The sequence below is a fragment of the Diabrotica undecimpunctata genome, chromosome 6 (assembly GCF_040954645.1).
Source record: "Diabrotica undecimpunctata isolate CICGRU chromosome 6, icDiaUnde3, whole genome shotgun sequence".
Taxonomy (NCBI): Eukaryota; Metazoa; Arthropoda; class Insecta; order Coleoptera; family Chrysomelidae; genus Diabrotica; species Diabrotica undecimpunctata.
In genome coordinates this window covers 112,587,512-112,593,511 of record NC_092808.1, presented here as the reverse complement: position 1 = coordinate 112,593,511, position 6,000 = coordinate 112,587,512, and the positions used below count along the sequence as shown (strand labels likewise).

The window sequence follows — 6,000 nt, the reverse complement described above, 5'->3', positions numbered from 1 at the left end:
TATCTTGGAACTTTATTAACTGAGAATAATGATTTTGCAGAGGAACTAACAACCAGAATCGACATTGCATGTAACTCATCAACCAGCTATACGCTGGTTCTCACTCCTTTCTTGCTTGAGGCGGTCAGGTTCTCATAGCCTTTCTTGTCCTTTCTTTGAAAAACTCTCACCCTCATCCTACCCTCTACCAACTGGCCAACTGGCTGGACACCGCTGTAGTGTGGCTAAAATCCAAATAAAAAGACGGTATAGCTAAAGCTTTAAACAACTCTTTAGAGCATTTGATTAGAAAGTTAGAGCTCCCATGATCATTGCCAATCTCCCTAATAAGATAGCACTTGAAATGCCGAAATATTCACTTTCTAATAGATGTACGTATAAGTTTTAGAACAATAATTGCTAATTATATCCCATGCTTTTCTTTTAAGTTTCCTTCCGTCCTCTTTCCTGTTTCCTTTTTCGTACTTACTAGCTATCGAAACTGTGGTATTTTAAATATTTATATTTATTACTTCTTATATTTTATATTTTATAAAAATATCAAAGATTATTAAATTTTTTATAGGTTTGAATAATCGATTTTCTTATGTTTTAAGTATACTGGTTCCTAAGTCATTAGTCATGCAGAAATAAAAAAATGTGTTTCTTAATTATGTATTATATATTTTCCTACATCATTCTTACATATATAATTAAAAATAAATAAAAACCGCCACCAACCCCAAAACGCTTCTATAAGTCGTTATAGTCGTTTTTGTATCGTAAGCTTTTTATCAGTCTTCATAAAAAGAAGAAATCCATCACAGTTTCTTTATATCTAAAACATACCAAAATTTTATTATTAAACTAAGTATACATACAACAGACAATAAAGGAATTATAATCTTAAAATATGAATTAAGTGTCCTTTACGTTAGGCAACTTATATGTCACTTTATATTTTAGTACTGTTACGTTACTGAATAATAAGGTTAAACTTTTCTACGAAAAATAATAATACTGTATTATAAATAAAAAAAATCAACGAAAAACATCTTAATATATTATAAGATAAGATTTCGAAATACTATAATTGTTCACACAAAATTCGTAACATGTCGAATGTACAGCTTGTGCAATATATTATGGTAAACAGAGGTTTTGGGCAAAGTTTTGTCTAAAATTTATTTTTAGACGTTTTTGATGTATGTAAAGTTGTATTAGGTTTTTTAGTGAATTTGGCAAAGAAAATGCATTACCATAACTGTAAAATCTCAGCATAACATGACGCCAACTCGATCTTACCAACGAAGATACGCGGTCTAAATCTTCTATCACTTAACATAATTTTGATATCCATTCTTCGCCACCGAAGACCACGATTCGCTCTATTTTTTGTTTATTTGTCTATTCTCTACAATATAGCCTATATTTTATATCAGTCTATAGCTCTACTATCTAGAGTTTGGTGTTGAAACATGCAGAATTAACCGGCGAGAGGGCAAAAAAATAAACAAGAGATCTTGGGGAAAGAAGAAGATTAAAAAGAGCAAAAAATAACACTATTAAGGCTGATTGATAAGGCACTAGCGATTGATATAAATAAATTATCTGCATGTATAATAAATGGACCAGAAACGAAGACAAAAAAGGATCAATTGTTAGATGAAGTAAGTTAAAGGGCATGGTATACATAAGCAACTGTAGTGTTATTATTTGAAATTCATGACAGCGCCAAATTGTGAAATAAAATGTTAATAAGAGTATAGTTAATATGGGAAGATTAGAGTATATATCGAATAAGATTGTTATGAAAATTTTAACAATATCCTTATCCTTTATGTTTTATATTTTAAACACACATTTTAAATGTCATTAATACTAATTCTTGCTAAGTTCAATAAGTTGACGCTCTTACTGAACACTACGCTATCGAAATAGCCGAACCCGTAAAAGATAATAAAGCAGGACCTATACATGGAGTTCGGTCCTGACAGGTATACTAATTAGTGCGAATTTGTCAGCTCCAAACAAAAACAGTTATTTAGATAGTAGTTATTGATCAAAATTTTTTTATTTGATCAATATAAGTGCATAAGAGTGCGTTCTCTTCCATGCTGTAACTACTCTTTAAAATTATATAAAACAGAGTCATTTCACAGGAATTTATTGTATTTATCATAAGTCCGCTTGATATAAAAACCCTAAACAAGTTTATTCGTTATCTATAACGACATGATAAAATTGCCTGTTCTAAAACAGGTTAAATTAATTTTAAATTACAAAGAAAAGATGTTAATTCCAACTGACGGGACTTCTGACTACAGAAGCTCCCAAAAGGAAAACGATACTAAAACTTATTGTTCTGCTGTGATTGAACAACAATTCCCTACCAAAGATCAAGCTATTGTATTCCCAGCCATTGAAAACCTAAAACTTCAAAATTACCTGATTCCACTAGGAATGTTGATCGAGCCCAAAAATATTCTATTTTCCTCACGGCTTCATAACAACAGAGTGTGTATGTACCTTACAAACAAAAACATTGTTGAACATTTTATGAATAATTATGGAGGGTTTATAGAAATTAATAACCAACAAGTCCAAGCACGCAAACTAGTCACTCAAGCAGAAAGACTAATTCTGTCAAACGTTTGTCCCCACCTTCCGCATGCTTTACTAACTCAAGAAATTGAAAATTTGGGCCTTAAAACCATGTCTCCCATGTCATTTCTCAAGATAAGTGCCGGTTTGACGGAATTTAGCCATTTACAGTCTTGGACGACAAATTTTTATCACACCACCGCTTGCCTCAATACCTGAATCCATATTAATTAATTATGATAACAGCAACTATAGGATTTTTTGCCACTAGATTTCTTGGTATGTTTTTCATATAAAAGGCAAGGCCATACTGCAGCAAATTGCAAAACAACCCAAGAATCAGTTTCTGAAAATTATAACCAAAACTCTCACTCCCAAACATTTTCTTTCGCCATTCACACCTCCCCAAATACTTCCAACTAACCCCTCAAAAACTCCAACAGCACAACCAATCATCAATATAGATACAACCCAGTCTACACAAAATAGCTCAAAACGCAATTTGAAAGAAATAGTCACACCTCCTCCAGCGCAAGACACAAATTCAGAAAACAAAAGACTAGACCCGTTTGTTAAACCCAATGGTGCTCCATCCAAAAAACCAAAAAACAAAGTAAGAAAAAGACGCCAACTCACATACTTATGGAACCGGCCAAGGCATTCATCTCAGAACAAAACCCTCCATTTATTCTTGATTTTAATCAAATACTCGATCTATTTGAAAATGTTTATGGTGCACAGGATCCAGTCAGCGTCATAAAAACGTACATTAACGATTTAGAAGCTTTAGTGAAAATGCTAACAGCAATATACCCTTATTTCAAACAAAGATCCATTAAATCTAGATGTACAAAAATAAGAAAGAAACTACTGATACATTTACAGATGAATACTCGACAGTGAGACATCAGAGACTGAAAGTGAGTTATCTCAGGTATCGAGTCATAAACTTCTGTAACAATCCCAAGTTTCAGTTTTTATTTGCTATACACAGGCTTCTCTTCAATTTTGCAATGGAACATTAACGGTTTTAACAATAACTTTCCGATGCTCCAAATAATTCTGGCTAGATACAATCCAGATATAATGGGTCTATAATGTGTCTTCAGGAAACGAATTTCAAAAATGAAAAAATACAAGCTTTAAAACAATTTAAAAGTTACTGCAAAAATCGAACTAGCCAAGAAAAAGCCAGTGGCGGAGTAGCTATCTTTGTAAAAAAGTCAATTGAAACTACTGTAATTTCACTCCAAACTAATCTGTCCACTACAATTTTAATGCCCTCAACTTTTTATGGGGCTCTTCTACTATAAATACTAGGGGAAGACTGCTAGAAGAGATATTTGAACAGTCTAACCTTTCAGTCTTAAACGACGGCAGGTCCATTAGATTTAATATACAGAACGGTGAATCTTCTTATACAACAGTGATCACTATCCACTTTTTATTCAAAATAACAAAAACCAATGTGGACAGACATTTACTCCAAAATGGAATTTAAAAAACCCTAACTGTAATCTTTTTTCTAATTTAAAAGTACCACAAAAGGACCACATTTAAAAGTACCTCAAATATAGACGAGACACTGACCTTGTTACCATTATCACAAAAGCAGCAGAAAAAGCTTCAAAATAGAGCTTTCAGAGTTAGGACAAACATCACAACATCAGATATAATGTATCCAGAAAATGGCATTCCTCAAGGCTCGGTTATAAGTCCTACGCTCTTTATAGTGGCAATCAATGATATTCTCAAAAATCTAAAATCGCCTATAAAGGCACGCGTCTACACGGATTATCTTGTAGTTTTTTGCAAAGGTAAAAATATACAAAATATATTTTGTCACACACAGAACTTTATACAACGCTTAGAACTCTAGTCACAAAATACAGGTTTCTGTTTTTCCACTGAAAAAACTCGTTTCATCCTGTTTTCTAAGAAAAATGTTACAAACACCCCCAACCTAAAACTATGTGATGAGAACCTAAAACGTATAACGTCAATAAAATTTTTAGGCATGACATTCGAAGAAACTCTAAGCTGGAAACTTCATATAACAAATTTGATCTTATCTTGTCACAAGCGATTAAATCTTCTAAAAACTCTGGCCAATAAAGAATGGGGTGCGGATCGCCAAACACTTCTAATGTTATACAGAACATTAATCAGATCAAAATTAGATTATCTATCTACTGTGTATTCTACAGCCACTAAGACTGCTAAAAAAACTTAACAGTCTTCACAGCCTATCTTTTCGTATAATATCTGGAGCTTTTCGCACAACACCAATCGAAATTATTTATTGTGAAGTTGATGAACCGTCCTTAGAAGACAGAAGACTTTATTTAAGTGTAGCACACGCCGCAAAAATCAGGTGTTACCCAAAAAACCCAACTATTCACAATTGTTTTACAGAAAAGTTCCCAAATAAGCCTTCATAAATAAGCCAAGAACTGCCAAACCTTTCTAAGCAAGGATTAGAAGCTATTTAAATCAATTAAACTACACGTTCCCAGAACGCTTTTCCTCCCAATCGTCCTCAATTCCTCCATGGCAAATAAAGAACCCTCAGTGCCTAACCCTCCTCATTTCTTTCGACAAATATTCAACAAACCCACAGTTCACCAAATCCGCCTTCAACGATATGCTTCACAACTACAAGGATTATACACATATATACACAGACGCATCTAAATCAAATGAAAGTACTGGTGCTCCAATCATAACCCCAACATCGGCAAATAAATACAAACTACCTTCAGAGTACTCCATTTACTCTGCTGAACTATATGCTCTATACCAGGCCACCCTCGCTGTCAAAGCATCCCATAATACCGTTTAAATTATACTCACAGACTCTCTAATCATACTAGTTCCGTACAGTCAATCCAATATGTCTACCCAACTAATCCTTTGGTCATCAAGATAAAAGAAGAAATCCATACCGCTCAACTGAGTGGAAATTCTAGGAAATGAAAAGGCAGACAATGCTGCAAAAGAAGCTGCAAGTAGTGATAGTGCAAAGTGTATTAAAACATTTAAGAGTACGGACGTGAAAGCGGCGGTTAAATTTAAAGTATTATATATAATACGATATATGTTGGAAGAAAAGTGGAAAGTGCCATCGGCCAAGCTACGCGATGTTAAAAAATCGATAAAACCCTGGCCCACATTACCAACAAGTCAGAGAGACCAGGTAATATTAACGCGACTTCGACTGGGTCATACGCGATTAACTAATAGCTACATGTTCTCCAACAAACAAGAACCAGGATGTGACAACTGTGATGAAAAATTAGCAACTAAACATATATTAGAGAAATGTCCAGCATTAACGCCAAAGCGCATGTTGTACAATATACCAAACAAACTGAGCGATATTTTAGGTCTGCAGTATAATATTTCAAACAGTTTCTT

General features: G+C 33.6%; 1 protein-coding gene across 2 annotated transcripts in view; it reads right to left on the bottom strand.

Moving 5' to 3' along the window:
• Positions 1–642: 642 nt before the first annotated feature.
• The window catches only part of LOC140442786 (uncharacterized), an 80,774-nt gene continuing 75,416 nt past the window's right edge, over positions 643–6,000 (bottom strand). For both annotated transcript variants that reach the window (XM_072533759.1, XM_072533760.1), the window contains exon 12: positions 643–817. The gene's annotated coding sequence lies outside the window, so the exon portion shown is untranslated. The remainder of the gene's footprint in view (positions 818–6,000) is intronic.